Source organism: Atractosteus spatula, chromosome 10, assembly GCF_055471065.1.
Source record: "Atractosteus spatula isolate fAtrSpa1 chromosome 10, fAtrSpa1.hap1, whole genome shotgun sequence".
NCBI lineage: Eukaryota > Metazoa > Chordata > Actinopteri > Semionotiformes > Lepisosteidae > Atractosteus > Atractosteus spatula.
Window position 1 is genome coordinate 13563582 of NC_142715.1, and position 20708 is coordinate 13584289.

At 43.4% G+C, this 20708-nt stretch overlaps 3 non-coding genes and 1 pseudogene across 3 annotated transcripts; all 4 read right to left on the bottom strand.

Annotated features, from left to right (window-relative positions):
* Positions 1–12407: 12407 nt before the first annotated feature.
* LOC148825289 (5S ribosomal RNA) lies at positions 12408–12526 on the bottom strand. The gene has a single exon (XR_016093356.1). It is a non-coding gene; the product is annotated as a 5S ribosomal RNA (ribosomal RNA).
* A 537-nt stretch (positions 12527–13063) lies between these two features.
* LOC148825290 (5S ribosomal RNA) lies at positions 13064–13182 on the bottom strand. Its single transcript, XR_016093357.1, has one exon. It is a non-coding gene; the product is annotated as a 5S ribosomal RNA (ribosomal RNA).
* A 537-nt stretch (positions 13183–13719) lies between these two features.
* Positions 13720–13838, bottom strand: LOC148825291 (5S ribosomal RNA; annotated as a pseudogene).
* A 537-nt stretch (positions 13839–14375) lies between these two features.
* LOC148825292 (5S ribosomal RNA) lies at positions 14376–14494 on the bottom strand. The gene has a single exon (XR_016092814.1). It is a non-coding gene; the product is annotated as a 5S ribosomal RNA (ribosomal RNA).
* Positions 14495–20708: the final 6214 nt, after the last annotated feature.

Below are 20708 nucleotides of genomic sequence, written 5' to 3' on the forward strand. Positions count from 1 at the left end.
TTCAAAAAAATATTCATTTTAAAAACGGCAAGAGCTCGTATGAAAAAAAAGTTCGTAAGTATCTTTGTTACAACAGCCGCGCCAGAACTATTCAGATACTGTACATCAGAAAAGTACCTGAACTTGACTGGTTTATATTCAGTTATGTGCATTGGGAACGAAAGGGAGACTTAGATGGATTTTATTAGGGGTTTAGTAATCGGAAAAGTTATTTTTACACGTTTATGCCTACGAGCAGAAATAACTTCCTGCTTTCAGCGCTTTTTTGTTTCTGCTTGTAACCTCGAACAGAGAAACCCAGTACTGACTCACAGAAACACCCCGGAGTTTCTGTGTTTCTGGGATTTAAGAGGGATGTACAGTATGCAGCGGTGTTATGAGTCTGGAAGGAGGAGACGCGCATTCCGCACGGGGAGCGTAGAGCAATGAGCCGCACCTGCTGCGCGCTGAGTCCTGTCCTATATAACCGCTGAGCACGGACACACAGAGTCTCCAGCCAGTGCTGGAGATTTATGATTTCAATGTTTTTTTTTTCCTTTTGAGCAGAAGCTGGGTTCCTTCCTCTAGTTAAAGTTATTGGAGTTGTGGTTACTGTGCTAGACCGTCGGGAATAAAGATAAGAGTGCTTTCTTGATACTTCACAAGAGTATACATAATTCACGAGCTGTATTAAAAAAAATGAACTGGAAGAAAAGCAATAGGGCTGGAGTTTATAGACTGTGATGCAAATACGAGAGTAGGAGAGGAGGGGACTAGTTCAGGAGCACAACCGGCCCTCTCCTGCCCATTCTCCCACCAGGGTCTGTTGTAACCCAGTGTGAAATTCAGCTCCTTGCAGTTCAGCTTTTGATCACTCAGCTGCTTTGCCCTGGGAATATGGGGCAAATAAAGGAGATAGCAACCAGACTAGAGGGAGAGTTTTTATTCCCAAGGGATGACTTGTTTTACAACAGCAGACAACTTAAAGAAAAAGAAAACCTGTGTTCTGCTGCTCCAGGTTGGTTCCACTGGGAACAAGTGTGGCCAGGAGCTCATGAACAGTAATTAGGGGTTGTTTCCACAAGGGGGGCTGGAGTAAGTTAGATGTCAAGGGCAATAAAACTCATTAGACCTAATTGACCAGTTAAAGTGAGTTGTTCTGCTTTCTGCACAGAAACCAGTGCTCTCTTCTCAATGTGTGGGTGAGTCTGTCAGTGATATAACAGCTAGGCAGGACTGCCACTGTGGTCTATTTCATCAGCTGTGACCCCATCTTCCAAAGACAACAGTCCAATCTAGCATAGAGTGTCCCGGACTGATAGTGACTGACAAATAGTGACCCCTTAATGGAGGAAACTTTAGCTTTTGTAGGTAATTATACCACTTGACAATGTTACAGGTGTTGGGGGGGGGACCCCTAGTGATCCCACAGTCTCACATAGACAATGGCCAGTCTACACAAACCTCCAGTCAATACAGCCCTGACCCCTGTTATGTCACCCAGGTCTACACTGTGAGACCATGATTATTTAGGAAAATTGTAAGGAATGCATTCCAAAGCAGTCAATGGAAGTATGGAATTAAAATAGTCAAGTCTTGATAAATAGAGTATATTATCTATTTATTATACCTTTACATTGTGACAAAAACAAATTTCAAGTCCATTATGAGCACACACAGCATATTAAAGATGGGTCTCTGCACTGTAAAGGAATCTTAGTAACTTTAGCTAATAAACCTGAAATGTCATTTCTTTTACTGCTTGTTCTTTAAGGTACTAACTCATTGACATTATGTAGATTAAAATAAGACTATTCACAAAGAAAAAGCATTTATCACAAATGTATCATGCCAAATAAACTCTAGTAATCAAGAGCAATTAAGAAAAGGAAACAAAACCATCTTTTGAGTATGCCAGATAGAAATGTAAACACACACTCAAACGTGGGGCCAATCTTACCAGAAATCAATTAACACACCAATGATCTTGGACTGATGTCTGAAAACCAGAGCAAACAGTACAATATTAAGGTACTAAAGCTATTAGTAGAACAGATCTAGCTTCTCAACATAATACTTATGTCTGAACTTCATTGAATAGTGACACTTCAATCTTTCATATTCAATATTTTTCACAAAATCAACAGCTGAGAACAGACCGCCATATAACTTTATCCAGTGGTTTTCAGAGCAGAGACATCCGTGTGGGCAAGAGTTCTTTCCCTGAGGTCCACTGCACGTCAGCTAGCCACGTTCTGGCTGGATCGTGTGTACTCCTGGGAACGTCGCCTGTAATGAATATTGGGGACTTTGTACAAATTAATAACGTGAGCATATTAATATGATTTGTGTTGAAGCCAAACAGAGACAATCACTGTTAAAACTTGAATTCAACCTCCAGTGTCTGCTTTTGAAATGCTGATCATCACCCGTCTTCTGGCTTCTAGATGCACGTGTTAATGGATATTTCTTGTCTTCTTTTTTTTCCCCCCATATGCTCTTCTCTGTATCATTAAGTACTTCTGGGTCATTTCATGTACCTCGTGGCATCTTGGCTGGTGGTGAATGGCAGGCAGCTGCTCTAAAAATAACATGCCTATTAATATGATGTTGAAGACAAAACCAAAACAATACATCTTTGTTTTGCACTTTACAATTTATCACAAGCTTGTCATATTTACAGTCATCAACTGATTTAGGCTGCTGTTCCTGTGAAAAATGTCCTTTGTTTAAGAAAGATTCAATTTAAAATCTTTAGGTTTTAAATATAAACCACTGGCAATATGGTAATCACTTTTACAACTTTTAAGAAGTTGCAAGATAGCTCTACAACTATGTTGTCCTTAACTCATTCAGAAACTACCACTAATATTGTAAGAAATTGTTCTCTAGACTCTAGATCTTGTGGGCTCTGTTCTCGATGAATTGGAAAGGTGTCGTTCATGAAGTCCAGTACTCTGTCGATCTCTCTCTTACCAAGAGACTACCCATCTAACGCTGCAGGAAACTCCAGTGCCTGGTTTGGGAATGCCGTGCTATTCAGATTCTATCAATAAGTTTCAAGAATGGTTCACCTTTTTGTTTACACTGTTGCATTTCTTTGCAGTAACAATTGAGTGGGATAGTTATCTGCCTTCTATACTCTTCTGAAAATCATGTATCTTTTTAGCAGTCCCATATCCCTTCCTTATATCCTTGCTGATGAGAATGAGAAATGCTATTTTCAAGACATTAACACGAATATAATTTTTACATTAGTTCCAAGGTACAAGAAAATGAATATCTTCAAAATATGCACTTTAATATACTTACTTAGTTTCTTTTTTGGAAATGGTCAGTGAACCAACCACTCCAGAGCTTGTCCTTCAACCTTGAAATTATTTCCTGGAAATGCTGTAATCACAGAGGAGCTCTTCTCCCCTCAACAATGTCCCTTTTTGTCACAGACAGAATTATGACAGGCTGTTCGTTGATTATAAATGACTTTCTTACAGCCCTTACATTGTCTTTTCTCTTTGATGGATTTATCCATCTTCTGATTTGCCTCCTTATCCGGGAGGCAGGCTCAGTGTTTTTCACGAGCATCAATGCACAGTTTTTGTGCAGGTTCATCTGAAAAGAAAAGACATCTCATGTCTCCCTCTGTCATCTGTGAGCTTCAGCAGTTGTCTTTGTGATGACCTTGCCGTTGTAATCACACACCACCTCTCCCTTCTGGAAACACCTGGAAGTCACAAACTTCTTCCCCTTCACAGGATCGTCAGTGATGCTCAGGCCTTCCCAGATTTGATACTTTATCAACTTTTTAATTTGCATGCCATTTGGTGGCAGTCCTGTGTTGGGCTTCCACTTCTCAAGCACTTCAGACACTGTTGATACATTGGCTGACCAGTCCATCTTCTCCGTCTCCTTTCACAGCTGCTGACCTGGGCAGTACAGCGCAGTTTAGTGAAGTAAAGATGAAACGGCTGATAAAACACAAATAAAATGCAATTAAGGTACATTCCAGATTTTCTTAAATACTGTACTTGATTGGAGCTATGCAGGTGGAGGTCTTTTGTTCGGTATTAACATGGATTTTAATTGGCTTCTATGAAAATTGGCCATGGTGTGAGTGAGTCCTGTGATGGACTGGTGTCACATTATGGGTGATACAGTACTTTGCATCCACTGCTTGCCAGGATGGTTCCAGTTCTACCACAACCCTGAATTGAGTGGATGGGTATATCAATGTAGCCATCAACTTGCATGTTCCTCTTCTTCACTCAAGCCAGCTGTTGTTTGAGGTTTTGTGCTCTTTAATAGGAATTATGACCATTTTTGTGCCCACTTGTTGAAACAACACTTTCTTTGCACCCATTCCTCAACCTGTAATAGCGAGAAAATAAAAATGAATACACCAAACTGTAAAAATCCCATATATGTAATTTCTTACTTTTGTTGTATGAAAGTATTCTTACTGTCATGTTCTTTACCACCCCTGGGTGCTACAGGTGCTTCAGCTGGAGAAAGACCTGCAGGTAATACAGTACAAGAAGCTGCTCAGGCAAGGTGATGTCTTGCCCAGTCTGTGCAACACATCTCTCTTTGCAACACTTTGCAACACCTTCCAGCAATCCTTCGTACTTGGTTCTGGACTCTGCAACTGTCTATATCTGTGGGAGAAATTAATACTCATCAACTTTTTTTGTATTCAGATTAAAAGTACAACTGAAAGAAGTTTTAAAATGAAAATGACCTATTTTTAGTAATCTCTTGGCAACATTCTTACTGTTCTTCTTCTGAATATCCTTTAGGATACTTTGGAAGTTGATGATGAGGTTAGCCAGGCTGGGATCCTCTACTTTCACACTGATATCATTTAGGATGTAGCCTGGAAAATGGTTTATGTTCTTAATATAATTACCAATGATTTGGTGAGACAGTCCAGTGGTCTTCATTTGGTTACAATAATTGTTGTTTTGGATAGGCCCTTTACAAAGTTTAAGGAAGATGCAGATGGATCCATAAAAACAGGAATCTGGAAACATTTTCTACCTGACAAATGTAGAGTCACTATGTTTATGGCTGAGATTTCACATGGGTGAATTTTAAGCTAAGGAGTAAAAACATGTGCTATGGAAATATCACTGCTCAATTTTAAATGCCTTTAAAAATAAATACCTCCTGAGAGCAATCTGCCACTCCAAGATCCTTGGTAAGGTCCTGTTTAAACCCAGCCAGGTGAGGAGCATCCAGGGAGTGCGTTCTGTCCAGTCCGGCCTGGGTCACCGTCTTCCTGAGAGCCTGCTGATGGCTTTTAAGAACTGGGGGGACAGTAGGAATACAAAATACACATTTAAACATTTTTACTTCTAAGACAAACTAGAATACAAGTATAAAACAAAAGATACATTTGGAAAAAATAGAAAGTTCTCCAGAACTCACATCTTCCCCTTCCTCTTCCACTTCAGTCTCTGGCATCTCTTCCTCCTGGACAGCAGCCTCTTGCTCAGGGCATCTGGACCACTGGTATATCATTTTAACATACCCTTACATAAAGGTAAAGGTTAGAAATGAAACAGAAGAAGCCTTATAAATTATAAATATCTTACCTTGCTGATGTGTCTTCAGGATTCCACATAAAACAGTCCATGGATTCCGCCAGTCTCACATTCTCACCACACATGAGCCCTATGCTCTTGCAATCCCCGACCTGCCCATTTCTCAGGTGATTCAACAAGTCCTTCCTGGCCTGGAGAAGGAACTTGCTGATCTCCTCTGCTGAGGCTCATTTCATACACACCCTCTTTAGGTGAAGAGGAAACTGGTCAAATGTCTTCAGGCAGGTCTTGCACACCAGAGGAATCCTCATCGGTCTCTTTTGAAAATAAATAACTTTTGTGTAAAGGAACAAGTCAAGACTGTTTCAGTTTCTTAACCGAGCCTTAATTTTCTCTCCAATAGCTTCACCATATTGTTTATTGTATTTTTATCAGAATTATACCTTGCTCTAAGTTAATGACTTTATAAAACAACTTAACTCTTACTTGGTCTTGTTCGCAGTCTTTCCAGTAGAAGTCGTTGTAGAATTTAAAAACTGCTGTGATAATTTGATCTGCCCGAGTGTCCTTCCCTAACCCAGTATTGATAGCTTGTGTACTGTAGGGTCCAAAGGTGGTGTTCTGCAATTTCCTCCCATAATGTTTCTTTGATCAGTTGGAAGCAAGTGTGAAAGCTTCCTCCCAGTGGGGAAGCTCAAGATCCTCTAGTTGTATGACAGATTTTGCTCTTCGAGGATCTGCAGTGTGGTGTGAAGCCAATTTTTGGCATTGCTTACCAGCTTCAAATATGTGAGTTTGGGTGGCTTGGCAGGTTTTATGTTCCTCGGTCTTCTGTCGTAGGCTGGCGGGTGCTCGGTTCTCCCGTCCAATAAAACTGCTGTGTTTTGTAAATGGTGGACTGTTTGGATCATTTTGTAGATGATCCTGGTTCCTTGTTGGAAGGTATCCTGTCTGTTTGACATGTTTGTTGTGTAGGCAGTGTGGAGGGTGACCGTACGGTTGCGTGCGTTGTCAACTCTGGATTGATCCATACTTACCATTTAAATGCCTACAGCTTCGTTGACATCGTTAGGTTTCCACTGTTAGGCAGCTTTACCTCTGTAGAATCTGTGGCTCCATAGGAAGACAATCTTGCCTTTCTGTGTGTCGCTATGTTTCTGCCTGGGTCTTCTTCAGGCATTGTTCTGGGACACTGTGTCCATGCTGGCCTGTTTTTATCCTGTTTTGTAAGGGGCAGTGTGTTGTAGTTGTAGGGGGCTAGTTTGTATCCTATGGTCTGTGCTCCTTCTGTACGTTTCTGTATGAGTAGGTGCAGTTTCAGTTGGTGAATGAGTTTCTGCTTTCCCTGGTGGGGATTATGCATGGACCATTAACATCTCAATAGGCAATCAGGGTCTTTTGTTTTCCTCCCTAGTAGGACTGTGCAAGCTGTGCGAGTTTCCATAGCTGATTGGTTTCAGTTATTCGTCTGTTTGTTGCGTGTTAGTATGGTGAAGAGTTCCAGTCCCTGTAGGATCTGGCTAGTTAGGAGAGGGGAACAAAGCTCCTTCTCCCAGATTTTATCCGAGAGGGGACCATCTGGCACAAGGTGAGCACTCTCTTCCAACGACTAAAACCCTCCCGGTTTTTCTGATGTTCAGGTCTTGTGTAAAGAAGTCTTTTGATCCACTCCCTTTCCTTTTTCTTTGTTTCTATCTCTGTCCAGTTGGGGTTGCTTTCCAGTCCCGTGGTTCCTGATGTACATGTGTTGTGTCAGCTGGGTTCGGATGGAGTTACCCGTTCCCCCCACATAGGTCACCCCGCACTTTTTGCACTGGATGCTGTAGATGGCGTTATTGATGTTTTCTGAGAGTGCCCTTTGCAACTGGAAGATTTCTTTAGTTTCTTTGTTTTGGATCATTGTTTTCTGTTATGAAATGTTTGGCTCTTGGTGTATATGATCTGTTGTGTACAGGTTTTAGCTTGCTTTGGACTAATTAATGCTGAAGGTTTTTGTTTTTTTCTGTGTGCAGATATGATTTTGTGCTCCCTTAGTATGTTTGTGTTTTCTAATATCATGGTTTTTGGTTGGTTTTTATGCTGAGTTGAGAATATGATGTGTTGAGGGGTATTTTTCTGTCATCTGGAGTTTTTCTATTTAGAAATGTTTGTGCCACATTTTTGAGGAACCTTTGTGTGTATCTTCTCTGGCATAAAGCTGGGAAGAGTGTGTATTTGGCTTCCTCAAAGTCTTGTTGTTGTGTACAGATTTTGTGGAAGTGTAGGAGTTGTGATTTTACCAGTCCTTTTAAAGTATGTTTTGGGTGGAAGCTATCCTTGTGCAGTAAGCCGTGTGAATGTGTCTTTGAAAAATACCTTGATGTCCAGTTTGTCTGTGTTGTTGAAGGAAGAAACCTTGTATGTGGTGGTGTCTAGGAAGTCTATCAGGCTACCATGCTTGGTGTATTTGAGTTTAATGGACCTGTGGTGTGTGTTGAGGGTGTTAATGATTTCTTGTAAGGCTTGATATGTGCTGCCTATATGTTTATTTTTTATATCTTTGCCCTGGGATGGACTGATGACCTTTCCAGGGTGTAGCCTCCCATGTGTCTATTTCTTGCCACGTTTTAAAGTGGAGTTACAATCTTACTATTTTTACAGTTTTAAATTGACATTTACAAATGTATATTGAAGCAGCTACCCACCTGAACTAAACTATGTCAGCATGTGTAGTCTGCAAAGGAACAAGTAATAGGTTTATTCCATACTGAAAAGAGAAGAGAGAAAACTCAATGTTTCGGCTGTGAAGCCTTCTTCAGGTGTGAGAAAGACAGGGCAGATTACAAAGATTAAATAGCACAGAAGAACAAAAGCTGGGAGAGGGGAGGAGGCAGGAGCAGCAGAGAGGCCACACAGGAAGTGCAAAATGGAGAGAGGTGAAGAAAGGTGTGAAGTCAAAACCTGCAAGAGAATAGAGAAGATTACATTAAAATAAGTCAGTCATTGAGAGATCCTGGCTATTTGAGGTGAAAAGAAAAACTATGGGCTTGGAGAAATCTTTAACCTTCCCAGCCCTAATATGTTCTCTGAAGCATTCTCCTAGTCTCCTTTCGGTTTCCCAAATGTAGATAGCTGGGCATTTTTTGCAAGAGATACAGTAAATGAGATACAGGATGTTGTCAGGGTTATCTGGAATTGTCCTGTGATGCCCCGAATGTCGTTAGATATGTATTTGCCAGTGATGCAGCGAGTGCTATTGCAGGGGAAGGTGCTGAGTGTGAGGGAGCTGTGAACAAGAAGCTTATGTGGTGGTCAGCGATAAGAGATGATTGGGCGGTCGGAAAAAAGAGTACCAATGGAGGGATCGTCCTGTAAAATGTAGTCATTGTTAATGATGGTCCTGGGGATAGAAATTGGGTTAGGGTGGTAGGGAAGCACCGAGGGAATGCAGTTGTGAGACTGGGAGTTCCTGATTGAGTTGATGATCCGAGGGCTGTTTTTGGCCCGGGAGTAGAATAAAGCGACACCTTTCATCAAACATTTTGACAGGTACCACGCCCCCTTTTTCAGCCAATGGGAGGCCGCCATGGGCAGATGTCCTGCCCCCTTATCGGCCAATGGTGCAATGTTATGGGCGGATGTCCCGCCCCCTCGAGAGCCAATGGTGTGTCATAATGAGTGTTGTTGTCCCGCCTTCCACCCCTAGCAGCCCCAGGCCTCAGGGTCCAAATGCCCACCACCGCATCCCCTTCGATTTATAAATAAGTGTGTGAAAGAGCGTATTAGCAACGAGGGATGGAAGGTGATCATGTCTGCTGCAGGTTTGAATGCAATCTATTATAACCCTAGGGAATCGGCGGTGTGGGAAGTCTGGTGAGTGCCGCGAGTTTCTGGGATGTGAGCGCACGCACGCACGCACACACGCACACTGACTGACTGACTGACTGAGTAAAGTGTCACAGAAAGAACTCGCAGGACAAATAGCATGTGAAATGTGAACCACTTTATTTCATCAGTAGGTTTTAAATTACAGAAACATCCCAGTATACACTTTTAAACTTTTCACACACATTACAGACTACTGCTTGCAATCGCCAATTAAATGTTGGTGCAGAAAATTAGTTGTAGCTATCGCCCCAACATTGTTCAGAAACTCAGCAGCATCTGAAAAAGCATTCATAACGCCCTTTCTCTCGCCATTTCTATAGCCGTGAACACCGAACTGGGCGACCCTAACAGAGCAAATAAATTAGCCTGAGTGATCAGAGGGACGGTGTTACCACAGGTTCTATGTAAAATACGTTGTAGTTTTGGAATACACACCGCTGAATCCGCCAGGCTTCAGTTTCTGATCTGAAAACATCAGAATCGCAGTAATTTCACTCATGTTCTTTACATGCACATCTATCTCTTTAACAAATTCAAGGACATTAGCATTCAGTTAATTGATTTTTATTTCAAGCTTTGCAGAAAGAAGAGTGTAAAGCACTTTTTGTAAGAATTCTTACATATACATTCGAAATTTTTCATTCTTCTCACGATGGCACACCTGTGTCTGTAAAACAGAGTGAAAGCTCTATTCACATTGCGAGTATTTCACAGCCCTGGTTTTACATAGATCTTTTTTCTTTTCTGTAAAAATAAGTATAAATAAGTATAAAATAAGTTTTGCAACGCACCAAAAGTCACGTGTAGTATTTTTCCATCTACCTTTACAAGTAAGGAGCGTACATACTCATATGGCGAGCGGTCGTCAATTATTTTTCTCAGCAAGTGCTTTATACTCCGCTCAGTATCATCTGTAAAAGTATAGGCACCCAGGCCACTGGCGATGTACAGAACAGCCGATAAAATTCGGGCTAAACTGAGACACTTATAAATTTCTAATGCGGCAAACAACACATCTTTGTACTGTAACATGACCAGGGGAAGGGTCATTCATAACAGGTATTTTCGGAATGACCTACTTAAAATACTAGATATGGACCTTAGCAAAATGGCTGCCAAAAAGAATCAGCTGACCGGTACATGGAAAGGGTCTACCCTGAGAAACAATGAGACACAGCTGAGCCGCATCAGGAACCAAAATATAAGTGCCCCGGAGGCAGTGAACAGGGCGGAAGCCGATAAGGTGAATGCGGTTTGGAGGAAAAGAGAGGAAAGAGGTGTATGTTAAAGATCGGGCTAAAGAATAACGGACTACTGAAAGGAGAAAAGGTTTATGGTTTTTGGATTACGGACACTGGATAAGGATACATCGCGGATTGGCTTTATTACGGACTTTTGGAACTCGGATAGGATCAGGATTAAGGGAACGGATTACAGACTGTATTTGGAAGATAGTTGGAGGAAGAAAAGCCACGAAACTCAGGAAAGAAAAGTGTGGTGTGAGTACTACTTTCATTTACATAAACTTTCCCCCGGAGACACCACAGTACCCATCCGCGCACCCGACAACTAGGCATGTGTGACCCCGTTGACCTGGATGATTAATCAAACGGGCCGCGCATTCGTCAACCACAACCCCCTTTAAACAATGGTTGAAGGTGCAACATACCACCGACTTTACAATCTGATCCATAGCATCGGGCTCATTAGAGCCATCGTTAGCTAAACTAGGTTGAACATCATCATTAACCACATTTTGGCGAACACACATGAACAGACACGAAACATTCAAGCTTGATGGTAGTTTGAAGATTGATGCGTCGACCTCTTCGTTATTCTATTAAAGGAAAAAAGAAAAGGAAGGCTTAACAAAATAAATAGGCATGCTTTTTACCTAAAATATTTACAATTGTAATGCCTCTTTTGTGTTAGTTTTTCGTTTGCTTCGAACTTGCTGTGGTTTAATATTTACCATTTGTAGCAACTCTTCATGAGTTCACATGACAGCCACTGTCACACACCACTGAGTGCTGGGTCAGCTTTTGCTAAAAAGAAGACAAAGTGTTGAAAACGAAATACGCTAAACGCAGATTGAAACGACAATTCCACTATCAGAAAAAATATTTTAGCAACCTACTTCTTCAGTTTGCATAGCAGAGGAATCCGATGATTCACTACTCAAAGAAGCCATCTTCGCAGCAGTCAATATCGGGGCCTGACAGCTCAGGTGTCACACTTCAAAACCGGCAAGTCGGCTAATTTAAGCATAAACTCCACATTTGTAACCATGCCTACATAGCTCAAGACATTTTTCAAATGGTTGTGATGTTTTAGAACGCCCCACCATATCCCTCCGCCCCAAAATCACACGTGTTTTATCGAGAGTGAAAAGTAATCACTTTGAATTAAAATATGTAAGCTTATTTCAATGACAAATTCTCAACAACTTTTCAAAAGTTTGAAATGATTTTCCACGTACCGTGAACGTAAAGTCTTTAAACCTTAAAAATATTAACATGCAACCCAAGCCTCAAATGATGTGTTTCTCTAGAAAAGAAATTACATTGAATCAAAAAATGTAAAACTTATTTTATCTTTTGAGAAGAGCGTTGTAGGGCAGGTTTTTATATTTTAGTGGATAGGTCATAAAAGTGTTAAAATAATTGAATAAGACACATTTAGCAGCGATAAATTATAAGCACAAGCAAAAATTGATATTTATAACGCTTATAGATTTTAACAATATAACAGACTTTACTAAAATGTTTACTTATTTAATAAATTAAAAATTAAATATTACATCAGAACATGTCCACACCCAGGCACCTGCCGTTAAAGGTTATGGGATGTAGAGATACAGTATATAAGGTTCATGATGAGAATAAAAAACGCTCACGCTAATACACAAGCACCTGTGTCTCGCCAAAGCTGACAAATAAACAGACGGACAAGCCGCACTGCACGTGTGAACAGGGGAATGAGCGAGCGAGCGGGGATAGGGCGCCTCCTGCGCTTAAAAGCTTACAGCACCTGGTATTCCCAGGCGGTCTCCCATCCAAGTACTAACCAGGCCCATCCCTGTTTAGCTTCCGAGATCAGACGAGATCAGGCGTGCTCAAGGGGGTGTGGCCGTAAGCGAGTGCAAAGCTCGCTGGCACCCTTCTTATAGAGAGGACAGCTCCGTCACCTCTTTTACGACGCTGCTTTATTTCCCTTGCGTTTTTCTCTTCTTCCCACGTTCTCTCTCTTCACTGCCTTCGTCCCCGCTCTATTTTACTTCAGCCTTTCACTCTTGCTTCCTTCCAATGAGGACGGAGCTGCGGGAGAAAGGGCGCTATAGAGGATCGCTGTGGAGAGCTGCTGCTGTGCTTTGACATCTGAGCTCTGTGGAAAACGATCTCAATACAATTCTGAAAAACGCGACTCCCCGAACGCCAGCCGAACAAGTCTCCACAGCCGAAGCGCTGTGTCTCTTTTCAGCTGGCGATAAACCTTTCCTCGATCCTTTGCGGACTTGTAAAACTGTTCACGATCAGAATAAAAAACGCTCACGCTAATACACAAGCACCCGTGTCTCGCCAAAGCTGACAAATAAACAGACGGACAAGCCGCACTGCACGTGTGAACAGGGGAATGAGCGAGCGAGCGGGGATAGGGCGCCTCCTGCGCTTAAAAGCTTACAGCACCTGGTATTCCCAGGCGGTCTCCCATCCAAGTACTAACCAGGCCCATCCCTGTTTAGCTTCCGAGATCAGACGAGATCAGGCGTGCTCAAGGGGGTGTGGCCGTAAGCGAGTGCAAAGCTCGCTGGCACCCTTCTTATAGAGAGGACAGCTCCGTCACCTCTTTTACGACGCTGCTTTATTTCCCTTGCGTTTTTCTCTTCTTCCCACGTTCTCTCTCTTCACTGCCTTCGTCCCCGCTCTATTTTACTTCAGCCTTTCACTCTTGCTTCCTTCCAATGAGGACGGAGCTGCGGGAGAAAGGGCGCTATAGAGCATCGCTGTGGAGAGCTGCTGCTGTGCTTTGACATCTGAGCTCTATGGAAAACGATCTCAATACAATTCTGAAAAACGCGACTCCCCGAACGCCAGCCGAACAAGTCTCCACAGCCGAAGCGCTGTGTCTCTTTTCAGCTGGCGATAAACCTTTCCTCGATCCTTTGCGGACTTGTAAAACTGTTCACGATCAGAATAAAAAACGCTCACGCTAATACACAAGCACCCGTGTCTCGCCAAAGCTGACAAATAAACAGATGGACAAGCCGCACTGCACGTGTGAACAGGGGAATGAGCGAGCGAGCGGGGATAGGGCGCCTCCTGCGCTTAAAAGCTTACAGCACCTGGTATTCCCAGGCCCTCTCCAATCCAAGTACTAACCAGGCCCATCCCTGTTTAGCTTCCAAGATCAGACGAGATCAGGCGTGCTCAAGGGGGTGTGGCCGTAAGCGAGTGCAAGGCTCGCTGGCACCCTTCTTATAGAGAGGACAGCTCCGTGACCTCTTTTACGACGCTGCTTTATTTCCCTTGCGTTTTTCTCTTCTTCCCACGTTCTCTCTCTTCACTGCCTTCGTCCCTGCTCTATTTCACTTCAGCCTTTCACTCTTGCTTCCTTCCAATGAGGACGGAGCTGCGGGAGAAAGGGCGCTATAGAGGATCGCTGTGGAGAGCTGCTGCTGTGCTTTGACATCTGAGCTCTGTGGAAAACGATCTCAATACAATTCTGAAAAACGGGACTCCCCGAACGCCAGCCGAACAAGTCTCCACAGCCGAAGCGCTGTGTCTCTTTTCAGCTGGCGATAAACCTTTCCTCGATCCTTTGCGGACTTGTAAAACTGTTCACGATCAGAATAAAAAACGCTCACGCTAATACACAAGCACCCGTGTCTCGCCAAAGCTGACAAATAAACAGACGGACAAGCCGCACTGCACGTGTGAACAGGGGAATGAGCGAGCGAGCAGGGATAGGGCGCCTCCTGCGCTTAAAAGCTTACAGCACCTGGTATTCCCAGGCGGTCTCCCATCCAAGTACTAACCAGGCCCGTCCCTGTTTAGCTTCCGAGATCAGACGAGATCAGGCGTGCTCAAGGGGGTGTGGCCGTAAGCGAGTGCAAGGCTCGCTGGAACCCTTCTTATAGAGAGGACAGTTCCGTCACCTCTTTTACGACGCTGCTTTATTTCCCTTGCGTTTTTCTCTTCTTCCCACGTTCTCTCTCTTCACTGCCTTCGTCCCCGCTCTATTTCACTTCAGCCTTTCACTTGTAGCGGCAATGGTTGTTAATAAGACAGAATTAAGTGTTGCTGTGCTTTTTCTAATGAGGCCCCATCTCTCTGTTCATCTCTGTGGTGCAGCCACAGAGAAACTATTCATGCAGGCTGATTTAAAGATGTTTTCTTTTGATAAGGGACAGCTCCCAAATGGGGATGTACTTAGCTAAGCCTAGCTATCATGATCAATGGTCATCCATTGGCGCCTATCTGTCTAGGGTGTGCCAGATGGACATCTGGACTGCATTCCTAAGTGTCAGGAGTAAGTGACTCACATCTCACCTTGATCAACCAATCAGGGACTGGTAGGGCCGAGTAACCCACGTGGGACTCTGATGCCCATGGAACTTTCAGCCAATGAACGAGCTGAAGTTCCTCCAGGTAAAAACAGGCAACACAGAGGGCCTGAGAGACTATTTCCTGGACTTTTCTAAAGGGAATTCAAAGGAGAATTCCAGGGCAGGACGGCCCAGGAGCAAAAGGCTCCCAAGGGCAGGACATTCTCGCAGTGCGCCTCCTGACCATCCTGAGACTCAGCCCGGACAACCACGGAACGGCCAGTGTGTCCGAGTGCCAGAACTTTCCTTTGTTCTAAGAGTCTAGAGCGGAGGTTGCCAGAGAGTAAGCAGAGGATCCACCTGAGGTAAGCACCAGCAGCAAGCCTTGTGAACAGATCGGAACTGTGGACAGCTGAATCACTATTCAGAACTAGCGCTTCATCAGGAATGAACCGGTCCTCTTCCTGACTTGCTGGGACCCACAGTCATCTTTTCTCCTGTGCACAAACTTTGCTAGTTAAAGCCAACACTAACTAGCCGGTCAGTGAGCATCTGCAGCACAGCACAGCCTGGCACGGAGCCAGAGAGCCCGCAGGAGATCTGAATCCCCAGAGATTGGATGAGTATTCAACTTCAATGCATTACTGCTCGAGAATTCAATTGTTATCCCAACCAGTTGATATCAATTTAATTCCTAAGAGTTATGTACTTGTTTTGAGTATCTAATGTAGAAGTTATAACCAAGTTCATTTACGAAACGGTCTCAATGAATGATATACTGAACGTATGTCCTCTTGATATATGTAACTCTTCGTAACTGACTGAATATATACCTTTTGTATTCTGATAACCCTCTCGATAAGATCTGTTAGGTTTACATGCATATTCTATGTATTAATAAATGTATCCTCGTGTATTAGTACCTGTGTGTGTGCGTTGTTTGAGTTATATCGCATGGTTGGATTCTAAAGCCATCAAAAGAATCAACTTTGTAATTTATGGCTACAATTAATAATTGTCCCCGTAAATGCCCAAAACCTACAGAACTGGTGCCTCGTGAGAGCACACTACACTGTGAAGGGGTAGAAGTTTGTGACTTCCAGGTGTTTCCAGAAGGGAGAGGTGGTGTGTGATTACAATGGCAAGGTCATCACAAAGACAACTGCTGAAGCTCACAGATGACAGAGAGAGACATGAGATGTCTTTTCTTTTCAGATGAACCTGCACAAAAACTGTGCATTGATGCTCGTGAAAAACACTGAGCCTGCCTCCCGGATAAGGAGGCAAATCGGAAGATGGATAAATCAATCAAAGAGAAAAGACAATGTAAGGGCTGTAAGAAAGTCATTTATAATCAACGAACAGTCTGTCATAATTCTGTCTGTGACAAAAAGGGACATTGTTGAGGGGAGAAGAGCTCCTCTGTGATTACAGCATTTCCAGGAAATAATTTCAAGGTGAAGGACAAGCTCTGGAGTGGTTGGTTCACTGACCATTTCCAAAAAAGAAACTAAGTAAGTATATTAAAGTGCATATTTTGAAGATATTCATTTTCTTGTATCTTGGAATTAATGTAAAAATTATATTCGTGTTAATGTCTTGAAAATAGCATTTCTCATTCTCATCAGCAAGGATATAAGAAAAGATGGAAAGATGGCGACGGTTTACAGAAACCTCTCTCGTTGTGTGTCTGTTTTAATGTTTATTTATACGTTAATACTCTTGTTTTGTGTTGGACGCTCAATGTCTGTCATTACTTATGATAGACAAACGCTTTTAAACCTGAGGACAGACTCCTTAATGTCATCAAACAACTTTTTTCACGTACCGGACCCCACCTGCTGGATCGGACAAAGATGCGGCAAACAACAACAACAGGTGGGCAGACGCCGGGGGAGACGAGGCGGCGTACTAGCGCGACCACGAAGGCGTCCGCACAGACCACCGCTGCCGTCTATTTTGTTAGCTAATGTTCAGTCACTGGACAAAAAGATAGATGAGCTACATTGTCGGATCAATGCGGAAAGGGACCTGAGGGACTGCTGTGTTTATGCCTTCACGGAAACCTGGCTGAATGCATGCGTCACGGACACCGCCATCCAGCCAAAGGGGTTCACCATTTACCGCATGGACAGAAACCACCAAGCAACCGGCAAACACAAAGGAGGAGGCGTCTGCTTCCTGGTCAACAGCAAGTGGTGCACCGACGTGAAGGTAATCTCTAAATCCTGCTCGCCGAATCTAGAACACCTGACCATAAAATGTCGACCCTTTTATTTGCCGAGGGAGTTTTCCGCCACTATCATCACAACCGTTTACATTCAACCTCAAGCCTGCGTGGAAGCAGCACATAGCGAACTCCACGACATTATCAACAAGCACGAAAACTCCCACCCAGAAGCCGTCTCAATTGTAGTTGGCGACTTCAACCACTGCACTCTGAGGAAAGTACTGCAAAAATACATTCAGCATGTCACAGTACCGACAAGAGGAGACAATATTTTGGATCACTGCTACACAACAATAAAAGGAGCATACAAAGCGCTTCCCAAACCGAGTTTCGGTAAGTCGGACCACATCGCTCTCCTGTTGCTTCCTGAGTACAAACAGAAGCTGAAGACCTCCCCCATTGCGAACAGGTCAGTGCGTTGTTGGTCTGAGGAGGCGGAAAGCAAGTTAATAGACTGCTTTGATAGTACAGACTGGGACGCATTCAGAGCTCCCGACACAGATTTAAATGAGTATACGGACGCGGTCACCAGCTATATTAAATACTGCACCGACATTTGTGTACCAGAAATGAAAATTAGGTCATTTCCCAATCAGAAACCGTGGTTCAACAACGACATTCGCAATAAAATAAAAGATAGATCCATCGCGTTCAAATCGGGGGACAAAGAGCTGTACAAGAAATCACGGTATGCATTAGAGGAAGCCATAAAACGCGCCAAACAGAGCTACAGAGTGCGGCTTGAAACGCAGTGCGCTGACACCCGGAGGCTGTGGCAGGGATTACAGTCAATCGCAGGCTACAAGGGCTGCAGCCAGGAGATTGACACGAACAAGGCATCCCTGCCTGACAAGCTGAACCATTTCTATGCCCGCTTTGATGCTCTGAACATGGGCAATGCTGAGAAGACCCCAAGTGTGCAGGGCGAGTTTGTTCTGAAACTCTCAGAGCAGGACGTGCAGAAGACTCTGAGCAGGGTGAAAATCCGTAAGGCTGCAGGGCCTGATGGGATACCACCTCGAGTCCTAAGGACATGTGCAGCCCAGCTGACCACAGTGCTTACGGACATCTTTAACTCCTCCCTGTCACAGTCCATGGTCCCCACCTGCTTCAAAAAAACCACTATTGTTCCAACCCCCAAAAAGGCAAAAGTGACATGCCTGAATGATTACCGCCCAGTAGCATTAACATCTGTGGTGATGAAATGCCTGGAGAAGCTGGTGTTGTCACACATCAACTCCTCCATCACAGAGTCCCTGGACCCCTTGCAGTTCGCCTACCAGAACAACAGATCAGTGGATGATGCTGTCTCCCTGGCTCTGCATACAGCCTTGGAACACCTGGACACTAAGAACTCGTATGTGAGAATGCTGTTTGTGGACTACAGTTCAGCATTCAATTCCATCATACCCAGTCAACTGGTGACAAAGCTCAGGGGATTAGGTCTGTGCAACTCTGTCTGCAACTGGCTGCTGGACTTTCTTATCGAGAGACCACAGGTGGTGCGGATAGGCAATAAAACATCAACACCACTCACCCTGAGCACTGGAACCCCACAAGGCTGCTGTCTGAGTCCAAGGTTGTACTCCCTATTTACTCACGACTGCACAGCAAGACACAGCAACAACCGCATCATTTAGTTTGCCGATGACACCACTATAATAGGACTGATCAGTGATGATGACGAGTCCACTTACATGGATGAAGTTGTACAGCTGCTTAGGTGGTGTCATAGCAATAACCTGGACTTGAACATAAAGAAAACGAAAGAGCTAATAGTGGACTTTCGGAGACACAGGCCATACACTCACAGCCCACTCAGTATTGATGGAATGGAAGTGGAAACAGTCACCAGCTTTAGGTTTTTAGGAATTCACATCTCTAAAGATCTAACCTGGACTGTGAACACTGACTCTATCATGAAGAAGGCTCAGCAGCGCCTTTATTTCTTGAGGTGCCTCAAGCGATGGGGGATGCCAATACATGTGTTGGTGAACTTCTACCGCTGCACCATCGAGAGCGTCCTCACCAACGGGATCACCGTGTGGTATGGCAACACCTCTTCGCGAGAAAGAAAGGCACTGCAGAGAATGGTCAATATGGCCCAGAAGATCATCGGCTGCGGTCTCACCGAGATTAAACAGCTCTATGAGGACCGCTGCCGTGGTAGAATTCTGGCCATCACAGAGGACAGTCACCACCCCGGGCAGGAGCTCTTCACCCCACTGCCCTCAGGCAAGAGATATAAGAGCATACGGACACTTACCACTAGATTCTTCAATAGCTTCTATCCACAAGCAGTGAGACTGGCGAACACATTTAGCCATCCCCCTCGGACCTCACCTACACCATCACCATCTACCTCTTTATGATTTCTTATCTATTGCACATCTCCAGTCATTGTTTACACGTCTGTATTGTTTACATTCAAACTGTCTACATGTTTACTTGCACATTGTCTATTGTTTGTACATTGTCTTGATGCACTGTTTGCACTTTGTCTTGTTTTTTACACTTGTTTTACAATCGAGAGACTTTCTGTGAGTAAGAATTCCATTGTACCAGTACCGGTTACATATGGCAATAAAGTTCAAGTTCATAAGGAAGGGATATGGATCTTGCAACTTCTTAAAAGTTGTAAAAGTGATTACCATATTGCCAGTGGTTTATATTTAAAACCTAAAGATTTTAAATTGAATCTTTCTTAAACAAAGGACATTTTTCACAGGAACAGCAGCCTAAATCAGTCGATGACTGTAAATATGACAAGCTTGTGATAAATTGTAAAGTGCAAAACAAAGATGTATTGTTTTGGTTTTGTCTTCAACATCATATTAATAGGCATGTTATTTTTAGAGCAGCTGCCTGCCATTCACCACCAGCCAAGATGCCACGAGGTACATGAAATGACCCAGAAGTACTTAATGATACAGAAATATGGGGGGAAAAAAAAGAAGACAAGAAATATCCATTAACACGTGCATCTAGAAGCCAGAAGACGGGTGATGATCAGCATTTCAAAAGCAGACACTGGAGGTTGAATTCAAGTTTTAACAGTGATTGTCTATGTTTGGCTTCAACACAAATCATATTAATATGCTCACATTATTCATTTGTACAAAGTCCCCAATATTCATTACAGGCGACGTTCCCAGGAGTACACACGACCCAGCCAGAACGTGGCTAGCTGACGTGCAGTGGACCTCAGGGAAAGAACTCTTGCCCACACGGATGTCTCTGCTCTGAAAACCACTGGATAAAGGTATATGGCGGTCTGTTCTCAGCTGTTGATTTTGTGAAAAATATTGAATATGAAAGATTGAAGTGTCACTATTCAATGAAGTTCAGACATAAGTATTATGTTGAGAAGCTAGATCTGTTCTACTAATAGCTTTAGTACCTTAATATTGTACTGTTTGCTCTGGTTTTCAGACATCAGTCCAAGATCATTGGTGGGTTAATTGATTTCTGGTAAGATTGGCCCCACGTGTGAGTGTGTGTTTACATTTCTATCTGGCATCCTCAAAAGATGGTTTTGTTTCCT